This window comes from Ambystoma mexicanum, chromosome 11, assembly GCF_040938575.1.
Source record: "Ambystoma mexicanum isolate Mex_15411 chromosome 11, UKY_AmexF1_1, whole genome shotgun sequence".
NCBI lineage: Eukaryota > Metazoa > Chordata > Amphibia > Caudata > Ambystomatidae > Ambystoma > Ambystoma mexicanum.
In genome coordinates this window covers 788,428,772-788,441,041 of record NC_090934.1, presented here as the reverse complement: position 1 = coordinate 788,441,041, position 12,270 = coordinate 788,428,772, and positions in this window count along the sequence as shown.

Genomic DNA, 12,270 nt, shown 5'->3' with positions numbered 1-12,270 from the left:
GACGTGCTCAAAGAGACAGATGCAAAGTAAGAAATATATCAAAGTAAAGTAGCCGCCATGAGCTGTTTATCTAGAGAGATTGAACAAATGTGCAGTATTTCAATTGCATGCTTTACATTTGTAGAAACTCAGCCAAAAGGGTGCGGTGTGGTATTGTACATAAGGTACCAACCACAGAAAGGCATGAGCCATCTATTCAGAGTGTATCAAGTCCTGTATTGTGTTTGTTGTTAGTGATCCTGGTAAAAAATAATTAGTTGGTAATATTCTGAAATTAGTCTCACCCCTATAAAAAATACCCCAGTGGGTTAACACAATATATTACCAAGGATTATAAAATACCACCAAATACCACCATAATAGAAAAACTCACGAGATAATAGATATCACCCCAAAATATATCCAACACATTTGGTGCATTGGCCATTGGGAAACTTTAAAACAGTTACTGGGTGTGGCCTTGCATTCTAAAGCATAAGCATATTGTGCACTCATTAATTGAATTAGTGCTGTGAGGTAGTGCAGTACTGTGTCCGAATCTGACTCTCATTATAGTGCCATTGGCAATAGTGTCACCATGTCCCAAATCTAGGCTGAGTTTTCTGAATTGGCAAACTATCTTGAGGCAAAACATTATGCCCATGCAGTTAGTTCCTCAGAAAATGCGACAATATGGAAAGACAGAATTACCACAGAGGTAGAACGGGAGGCATTTGAAAACATTTTTGATGAAGGTAGCTTTGTGCAGGTGTGCCTCCCTACCAGAGTGCAAAGAGGAGAATAACTACATCATCAGCGCTCACCTGGTATCCACGGGGACGCCACCCAGCCGTATGGACACTGGTATCCTTCTCTGCGATTCCCAGATGTGGCCAGCGGGGGAGTTCTGCCTGAAATACAGGAGGGCTATGTTCAAGACTGGCCAACTGAGGTAATTAGCCTCCCACCACCCCGTATGCCTTCAGCCCCTCTGAAATACAGGAGGGCTATGTTCAAGACTGGCCAACTGAGGTAATTAGCCTCCCACCACCCCGTATGCCTTCAGCCCCTCTGGGGCCTCTCCTCACCTTATTGTTGATTCAGGTGTGCTCTCCGTCCTGCCTTCTTGGCAGGGGCACGTTGTCCTTTGTGGGCGGATGCAATCTAGTTACTTCACTGATGCCGGCCTGTTTGAAGTCTTTCAGGTAGGTCTTATTGCTGTTGTATATTGTTGTTATTCCTGCATGCCTTTCTTGGTTTAATAATGTCTCTTTCTCTTCCTTATATGTGCGGAAGTACAGTATGGTGCATTATCTGAATTGGGTCTTGCCGGTAAATGATGGCGTTTAATGAGCGCTATGATGCGGTAAATAGGCGCTATGCGCAGCGCAGTGATGCCTTGCTTTTGCTAACCTGTTTTCTTTTCTTTTCCCATAGATCGCGGTGTTCACCCAGGGTGTGGAATTCCGAGGCGATGCTGGTCAAGGGGCGACCTGCTAGGTAAGCAGGCACAGTTCGTTATGTTGTAATGTCTCTAATACCTTGTTTCTTTCCTTTTTGCAGATCTGTCGGTCCGGGAGATGTGCTGATCCTAGGAAGCTGTTTGCAGGAGCTGTGGGCAGCTAACAATGAAAATTGCAGGTAAGATGCTTCTGCTAACAATGTTCCTTTTGTCTCCTTACAGGTGCTGTTTCTCCAACGTTCGCGGGTATAGCTGGACACGGTGAACGTCACGTTGCAGGATTGCAAAGTAACGCGAAGCGTGCTATCCAAGTCGGGTGTGGTTTAAATAGGTTCAAGAAAGTAGTCCAGGTAAAGTAGTTCCTAGGATACCACACCCAAAACACTATACCGCATAGCTTGGTTCCTAGGAGCTATGTGGATGCCTCCATGTTAGCTGGCAACTTCAAAATAAAGTAGTTCCCCAAACACATGTCTTCACTGAATATGAGCCTGGCGCCATAGACGCCAGGACTGGCTCCAAGAGGGCCTAGGCAGTGGATGCCTAGGTTTATTGGAGACCCGAGCCAAGACCTCTCCTGGCCCATGGGCTTGCCAGAGGGGTTTTTGGATGTGGGTCGTGACAATTATGCACAAAATTGTGGTTCCTGCTACACAGGTCCATAAAGATGTAAGGGAATGACAGTGTAGTTATTAGCAAGATACAATGCAGGGGACGATGAATGTGATCAGGTGCAGCAGTTAAAAGCAGAATTAAAACAGGGAGCTAGACACGAAATTGCAAGCTAAATGCAGCAATCTGGCTACTCAATTAGCTCAGAGAGAGAAACAATTTAATGAGAGTGAGCAAGAATTAACCCACTTAAAAGCAATTTTATATTAAATAAGACAAGACAAAGATGTTGCTATTTCAGAAATACAATTCTGTCCTGGTTATAATGCAATGGTGGGGTCTGAATCACTGGTAAATATTTACATGTAACCCTGCCCACAAGAGAACATGAATGAGCGACAGAATGACACACACCAGAATGCACCATACAATCCTATTAAAATTATGATATCTATCAAGAATTTGATTAAACCATTCAAAAATGGAGTCGATTCTTGCGTGGAAGATCATTTAGAAACCATTCACGATATATTTAAAGCCATCCAGCTACCTAGGAAACAATATAGACAGCACTTTCACCTAACCCTAGATTCAGTAGCTGCTAGTGTCATTCGTGGTCTCAATGAACAGGAACATTTGTCATGTGCAGACTTTGAGAAAGAGGTTAGACATTCATTCTCACCTTATTAGTCTGGTGTACATAGTTTATATCGAATTGTTTATATTGAATGCCCATATATCGAATATTTTACAGGGAATGCATTTAGGGGTGCCGTAAAAGGTTAAATATTTTTGGGAAATGGTTGGGGTGGGATTTTAGGGGTTGGAAACAGGGATTTTGTGGGGGGACCCCGCAAAAACATAAAACAAAAAGAGGTGCATTCACTAAACAAGTTTTCAATATAAAATATTCCAAATATGTGCATTCAATATATAATATTTCGATATAAAGACATGTAACCTATCAGTCTCTACAGGATGCTAAAAAATCAGCTTATACGATGACGGCAAAGCCAGATATGTCCTTTCGCCATTACCTTCAAAATTTGAAAAGAGCATTTTCACGATTTGATGTGGCCTTTAACCCTAACTCTGTAGAATTTAAGACTGCATACTTTTATGGACTCCAAAAATGAATAGTTTCCCAGTTAATTTGAGAATTTGACAAGGAAAACCACTAGAATGGATAATAGAACAGGGACCAAACTATATGAAGTGATATTTGGTCAGAGAGAGGAGGGACCTAAGAATAATGAGACAAAACCAAAGTCGAAAGAACCCGTGCCAGCGATTTTGGAGGTAAAATCTGTAAAGATGCCACTAGAATCGGTTCAAACTCAGGCAAGAAACAACATGATACCTAGTCAAAGGGCCATGTCTCCATAGAGGACATCACCCAAACTCCTATGTTTCAATCCATTGATCCCAGAAATAGGGATTCTTACATTAGCCCTAGATATTTGGGTAATTCTCCCAGAGTGGGATTTTGCCATGATATGCCAGGCCTAAATGAAATCAAATGTACAATGGCCCATACCAGACATTAAGGGCTCAGAGTAGATTTGACCCTAATACAATGTTATATGGCCACCAAGAAAGACCATGATATGTGGATAGATTAATTGAAAATAGAAACCAGCATAGGGGACAATTCCCACCAAATGAAAGACAAAATATGAATTATGTCCCTCGCTAATATAACCAATCACCACCACCAGTCGACCATGGCCAAAGGATGGTCACTTCGCATTCTCCAACTCCTGTGTCACATGAATTCAGAGGTAAGACAAATAAAAATCAATCTCCTGAGAGGTACCAAAACAGGCCCAATCAGGGTGAGTTTAACCATTACTGGCACAGGTCACAAAGAGAGGAATTCAGAGACATGGACAGGTTTCAAAATTAGATGGCCAAGTCAAAATATTTTCTGCACAGGTAGAAACATTACATGCAGTCCAAAAACAACAGCCAAGTGAAGGTGTATAATGTCATAGGAGTGATCTTGCGTGTTCTGACAATAAGTGACTAGTTAATAATCTCTGCACTGATTAAAACACATGCCTATGAATCAGTTTTGAATAACGGTTGTGAATTACTTACTGATTTAAAAATAAAAAAACAAACAAATGAAAGTGAGAGAAAGAATTTCAACACACACAGGAAAGGAGTGTGGTTCAATTTAGAGTTGAACCAGACTATTCAGGTTTCTGAAAATGAAGAACAAAAGGGGGGAAGTTAACAAGAAAAACCCAAAGAACAGAGAAACAGATTTAAAAAGAGCATCCAATGTGAAAATAAAACACAAAGTGAAGAGTTAGGATCAACAGATAGATTATCCTTACTTGATATTCAGAATACTGGTGATACCGATACAGTAGCTTAAAAGGAGGGTGCAGCTCAGTTACCTGAGGAATATTATGAACCACAGATATTCCAAGGGACAGAAATGACACGCTCCATGCAAAACACAGATAAGTGTCATGCGCCAGAAGGTGACAGGCTGTCACGTGACACTTGTGAAAATACCCAGTCAAAAGGCTGCAATGTAGAAATAATTTGCGAGAACCCAAAAAATGAGAAAAGTACAATAATTCATTGGAATGTGAATGCTAGTGGTCCCAAGTCAGACATGCAGTCAATGGCTACACTTCAAACGGCTTCTGAGCACAGTAGAACAGCCAAAGAAATTCAAAATGAAGTGGGCAAAAAGGAGGTAAAGATGACATTTCATATGTCCATTTCCTTAGCAAAGAGTAAAAAAGAGCTAAGGAAAGTAAGTCCTGAAATCAGCAAAAATTCATACTTTTTATGCATTCTAAAAGAGGCAGAAGATACTATGCTCCTATTACTATTGAAGAAAAATGTAATGCATTTGCAATGATTGATAGAGGAGCCCAAGCACCAATAATGTCAAAAGAACTAGTGAAAAGCATCATTGAATGGACAGCCCCAAAAAATCACATAAAGTCAAGGGAAAACGAAGACCCTGTGCACAATTTCAATGGGGAAGAAATACCTATAGAAGGTGTCACTGAGGTTGACATAAACATAAGAAAGCATCAGATAAGACAGGAAGTGTTGATCACATCCATTAATGAAATACCCTTTCTCATAGGGACAAATTGCCTGAAGAGATTGTCGCTCGTCATTGATGGGGTAAATGGAGTATTGTGGTCTCTAGCTAAAAAGCCATTGAGACCCAAGAAAATAATGACACAATGCAACAGTATAAAAGAATGCCATACCATTGATAAATCAGAAAGTGCAGTGGAAATGTATCTTCAGATGGGGTGTGTGCCCAGCGTCACTGGCATTCTCATGTGTCAGGATGAAATGCGGGGAGGAAAAGAGAATCAGTCTTTGGAGATTTATTTGGACCCCAAGAATAAAATGACATACAGAAATTGATGAAAACACGGGACTCATCACGAGTTGGGCTGTAGCCCTTAAATGTGGTGGTAACAGTATTACTGCCGCATTTAAGGGCTGGCTCTATCAAGAGATGGGTGCTAAATCGGCTGTTTCACCTCCAGCTTTCTTCTGGAGTTGAAAATCCCTGTTTTTGGCAGTATTACAGCCGGCTGTATTAGCCCGCAGTATTAGTACTGAAAATTCCCCATTGGATCCAATGGACCCAATCAGGAATGGGGATTTACCGTTAAGGCCCAACCCGTGATCCGGTGGTAATACCACCAGGCCGGTCAATGCTAGGGCTATTACAGTCGGCGGTATTACAGCCGGGAATACAGCCCAACTCGTGATGAGGCCCCCTGTGTTTTTATCTAAATGAAGAAAAAAGCAAACCAAATGTCACTCCAGAGATAAATAAAGAAAAGCACATTTCCACCAGCTCAGAAATACACATGGGAGATGGGCAGAAATGGATTCCTATCCTTGTGAATGGGCATACTGAAATGATTGAATCCACTTTAGCACTTGAATATTAAAGGAGTTTCGTTAATGAAAAGGTTCCAGCAAATAATTGACAGGGAGGAGAGCCCAAAGTTCAGAATAAAGAATCAGCAAATATGTGGCCGACATGACCCTGAGTTGGGACAACAAATTGGAGGAAAATGCATGTTAAAGATTACAATTGATCCTACAAGTATTTATCACAATGTGTGGATCATGAGCGGGACACAATATTTGGGAAATTACATCACAGGGTGTGTATGGTATTACACTGTCTAAATCAAATGGTTTGGTCCAGATTGGGTGGAGCTGCTCCTGAATTTGAAGACAAAAGACAAGCTTACCATTGCGCCCAAATGGCACCATATGCAGCTGAACTGCAGGTGAAAAAGGATATTACCATTCCCGCATTCACCAGAGAATATACACTACCGTTAAAATACAGAAAGGGACAACATAAAAATTCCTGATGCATTTGTATGCCTAAATTAATCCATGAGGCAGCAACGGTTAGAATGCAAATATATACCACTGATAGAGATTGGGAATGGGCCCATTGAAATCCTGGTGGACAATAAATGGTGTCAAGATATTCATTTGGAAGAGAATTCAGCAATAGGAATGGCAATACAGAAGTCTTATTACACTGCTGATTTCAATAACCCAGTGAATGGGAACAATCCTGAAAGCTATGTGACTGCACAGGGCGAGTTACCAGAATCCTTGGATTCTAAGCCTAAAGGAATTTTTAAAATTCATTCTCTTTGACCTTATGAGCCAAGTGGAATAGTGTGCTGTTATCAAGATGATTGTATTCTATTCAAATTAAGTGAATCTAAAAGAGAAAAGCAGCATATTGAAATGGAGGTCAATGTTCCAAAATATTTGAGTATAGCGACCCTCCTAAGAGTTACTGGCACACGATTAGAGGAAAGTACAGGGGTTCCTCCTTTGGAGGATTTACCAGAGCTTTATATAATGGTAGAAGAGCAAATTCAAGCTGCATATGCTTGCACAAGAAGAAAAGAACCAATTGAGAAAAATATTTATGAAATTCAAACAGGTTTTTGCCAAAGATGCCTATGATTGTGGGTTAACCATTTTGCATGTTGCCACACTACCAGAATGACATAGTAGGGAGCCAGTGTGACAATATAGGTTAGCCCTGGCATGTTTGGAATCACTAGCTGAAATAATCAAAAGTTTAGAATCTAGAGGAATCATTAGGCCTATTCATAGTACATCAAATACCCCTATATTAGGTATGCTAAATCCTAATGGCCAATGACAATTGAGTGCAGAACTACAGGAATTAAACAAAAAGGTACCTGTTTCAAGGTGGCCCCTTCCTTTTATTGATCAGGGTCATGCACAGGTTCACGGGCCAATGGTGTTTACCACATTAGACCTTACAGCTGGATACTGGTGAGTGCCACTAACTGAATATATTCAAAATTTGTTTGCATTTTCTTTTGACAAATCACAATATGCGTGGTCAGACACCTTTTGGGTATGTCAATAGTGGGAGTGAGTTTGAGATATTCCTGAGCAAGGCACTCCCGGATGCAGCTGAAAGAGGGAAAATAGTTTTTTGTGGATGATGTGCTAATCAAAAATGAAGATCTGAAAAGCCACTTCAATGAGATTAGACATGTGCTTAGCTGGGGCAAATGTATCTTTACAGAAAGCACAGCGGTGCAAAAAAAGGTAAACTTCCTAGGTCATGAAGTGACAGAATATGGATTAAACCCACAAAAGAAAACGGTGGAGGCGATGCATAAACTAAAAGATCCCACTAATTTGAAAAGTTTGTTAGGAATGACAAGTTACAACAGGAGATTTTTTGAAAATTATGCTGAGATTACACAACCTTTACCAATATTACTGAAGCACAGCATATCCTGGAAATGGGAAAAAAGAACAAAATGAGGCAGTAGCCTGCCTAAAAGAGTGTCTAATGAAAGCACAATGTTTGGCATACCCAATGAAAACCCAGGATTTCTTTGTAGAAATAGGATTTACAGATCAATTCATAACAGCAGTGTTATATCAAAAACATGATGTAAATAACACAACCATTGCATTTGCTAGCAAAGCATTATCACAGGTAGAGAACAAATTCAGTGAATGCGAAAAAGTGCTTCTGACCACTGTCTGGACTTTACAACTTTTCTGCCCCATAATTCAAGGGGAGCGGGTGACTGTTGAAACAAATCACCAGCCTTTGCAATTTTTGCAAAGTAAGAGAATCAGATCAGGAAATTTGTCCCAGTCAGGAATAACTTCCTGGACATTAGCACTTTAGGGATTTCCTGTAGAAGTGAAATATGGACAAAATAAAAAGAGGCCAGTTGGTTAAGGACTAGCGGAATTGCATGATTCTGCAGCTGTATGTGCACCTGATGACACTAAGCTATAAGCAAGTTTGAATGAATTTAAGCAATCCCCGTACAAAGCATTCAAAGAAGAAACATGTAAGGATTCACCAACTTTATATGTAGATGGATGTGCATACCCCCCTTGCACTGGGGTCTGTACCTGTACCCATACAGCCCCCCTTTTTCTTCCTGCACTTATCAGACCTACCCTGTCTGCTGTCTTAAACCTAGCACTTGCAAATTGTTGGCTGCATTACCACTGTTTGTTGCCTTTATTATTTATTTATCTGTTTCTCCTCTGCTTCACACTTTCCACCTCTCACCCCTTCCATGCACTTTTCCCCTCCCCCCTCTCCCATGCACTTGCACGTTTTCAATGTCACTGGGCCTAGTAAGATCGCTGTTTTGTTCTCCCCTGTTCCCCTCCCTTGCCTTGTCGCGCTCTGAAACAATTGTGTACGAGCGTGATAGAAATAAAATATCAATCAATCAATCAATACCATGTAGAAAATGAAACAGAAAAAGAGCTCGTAGTGGGAATAGGAAACATATGGTCTAAATTTGACAACAATCCAAGAGAAGGCAAGAGGATAGGTCCCAGAAGTATTCAAGTGGCAGATTTGGCTGCTATTTATAAGGCAATATCTACAGCAGTACAAAATAAACTCAAAGAAATAGTTCTAATAACTGATTCTGTGTCATACTCCTGGACTATCACACAACAACTTGCTAGCCATGGATGCCAAATGTAGTTGTTGTCACGATCCATGCCCCTGACCCCTGGCCCCCTCAGGTATAACACCCCCCCTTGCAGCAGTGGGGCTAAAGCCCTTCACACTGGCCCCCAGGGCCTTAAAACTCCATCAGAAACATGCATGGAGTCAGTCCTGGTGCCGTTGGTGCCAGGCTCATTATAAGGAATAAAGCAATACCAGTTTTGGACCTTAATCCAACATGGAGGCCTATTGCACAGCTCAGTTCTTTAGAACCAAGCCATGTGGTCTAATGTTTGGGTGTGGCTGGGCCTGGAACTAATTGGCCTGGAACTACTTTACCTGGGCTATTTAAACCACACCCAAACAGCAGAACACGCTTCGCGTTATTCTGCACTCCTGTAGCGTAACGCTCACCGTGTCCAGCTCCTGCTCATCTGCTTCTCCGGTGGCCCAATGCTGAAGCCCTAGATCCGGATTCCATTAATAACCTGGAAGAACAAGAACAGCATTAGCGAGCAAGAACACTTACCTGTAAAGTAACCGGTCTTGAATCCATCCTGCGCTTCGCTTACCTCGCCCATCTCTGGAGTTCGCCGCAACCTGCACAGCTAAAGAAACAAGGACAGCATTAATAACAATTCTTACCTGTGCAAGAAGCGAGTCCTGGCAGCACCCTGCGCTTCTCTTACCCCGCCCATCTCCAGGTTTCACCGCAACCTGCAAGGGAGAAGGTACAAGGTCAGCATTAACAAAGCACTTACCTGGGCAAGCAGCGCTTCGATCGCTCATCACTCTGGAACATCACTGCAACCTTTGCAAAGAGAAGAGAACACAGGTTAGCAATTAACACCAATAAACAGCGCAGTGCTCCTCGCATCAATAACTCACTGTGGTCTTGGCCATCTGCGGGGAAACTCTGAGATGGCAACCATCCCTGTGAAAACAAAAAGAGACATTGTTAGGGAAGAGCATAGTGGAGCAAGACGCCGAGAAGACAGAGGGCCTCATTATGACCCAGGCGGTAACCACGGCGCTACTAGCGCCATGGTTGCTGCAGGTATTTTACCAACATGGTGAATGGCGGAATTATCGCCCCATTCCAAGGTTGGCGGGGCGGTAATTTCCCATTCACCATTGGCCTTTCCTCATTCCCATTTTTGCCCCATAGGGCTCAATGGGAATGGGGAAGCCGGTAATTACTGGTAAAACCAGCCGTTAAGGTCGGGACCCGCAAAGGGACCTCGTAATTAGGCGGTAAGGGTTTAACGGCGCCAACACCTTTTACGGTGCCCTTCACCCCTTACCAACTGGGTTGTAATGAGGCCCAGAGAAAACAGAGGAAAAGAAAGAGATAGAATAAAGACAGAAAGACATTATAACTCACCTGGAAGACAGCAAGCAGAGTCAGAGTCACAGCCGGTCTGGACCCGACATAAGGGCACGCGGACCAGTGAAGCAACTAGGTCCATGGAACGCCCGCACCAACCATGCACCCCTGCACAGAGATGCAGGACGGAGAGTTCAACGCACAAAAACCTAAGATGAGCAATAACCCCAAGGGAGGGGATTTGGACCAGAGGGAGGTGGGAGTCCACCCATCACAGAACCAGTATCTTAACCCTCCATTCTCCTGTTATAGGTACTACCCAACATCTGGAACATAAGTAAGCAGAGAGGGGTCCGGGATAGTGCTTAGACCTCCATCCAGTATCGTGTGGCGCCCCGTAGATACCAGGTGAGTGTAACAGTTGTCTCCTCCCACCTTGGTTGGCACGTGCTCCTGATTTTAGCATATACAGGTACCATGAGGTAGCCAATGGGTGGAAGAGGGTTAGGGAGAGGTTGAGGATAGGTAGGGGGTGTTAGGGTCACCAGAAAGAGGTTTAGTGCTCTTGAAATGAATAGGTAGGGACCATAGGGAAAAGAATAACCTGTTAAGCACACACTTGATTAGACCTGAGTAGCACCTCCTATCATATCCTGACACTAGCTAACACTCTTCTTGATTAGGATATAGCTTCCCATTCATGTATTCCTCAATTGTTTATGTCCTGCCTGCAACAAACATAATCACATAATGAGTTATTGATGACCATGGATAACTGCAGCAGCGTGCAACATGAAATGGACAAAAGCACAAGGCAACTAACATATATCTTGCAATAGCGTGGTATTTTCATTTGGGAGAACTCCAACCCCTCCTGCCATGTCATCAGGCGAATGGTTACTCATTGAAATGCATTGCACATAAGCGGCTTGCCACAACATGAAATAGACAAGAGCAAGCAGCCACAAGCAAACATAAGCGTCTCACGCTCTTAATATGAAAAATGCCCCAGACGTTCTAATGTTCAGAGCACTAGGAGTCTGCTTCCTGTGGTTTGACCTTCATGAGTTCATGAGACTCCTTTCTGCAGGAAAACACACATGCAGTGTCTGTACACATGTTACAAGTCTTTACAGCTTGCAGATATGAACTACCCCGAGAATGACACCCTGTGCAAGTAGCTTCATAGCCATGAATGAATGTTCACACCAATCACCCTCACACTCACCATAGCACTTAACTGAAGCCTGGGGAGGGCTTGCCGCCTCCACCCCAGGCAATGGTAAAATCCTGCATTGGACGGAAGACACGCTGTAATCTGCTTCATGCCACAATGAGGAATGGAGCCCTTCTGAAGTATGCCACCTCACCGCATGGTCTGGGTCCTATCCAATGACCTCCATGAACGCCTGCACACTTGCTCTCCTCAGGCCCATGCCTGGCATGCCAACAATCACCAACAGACAGCACGGGCCGGGCAGTGACTTAAATGGCGCTCATTAGCCTCTGCACGTGCCGGCCCAACTGACACCGAAAGGCTCATGGGAAATGTAGTCTTTTGCACATTTTTGCACATGAACACAGTCCTGAGCCATCGTGAAACACCCTTTTCCTTACATTCTGATTATGCCCGAAATAGTTTTGTAGAGTATTTACCTGGCTGGAAAGTGAAAGGCATGCTCACCTATTACAAGAAACCACGGTAACATGGCAAGATGATTCAAGATATAGACAAGCTTGTGTCCGAAAATTACCTGATAATCCATTGGAGGAAAATACGGGGTCATTTGAAAACACCAGGTGAGGAAAAGGAGGGAAATGATAAGGCAGATTAGTTAGCTGAAATTGGAGCTGTAATGGGGGAGTTATTTCCTGTTGAACACC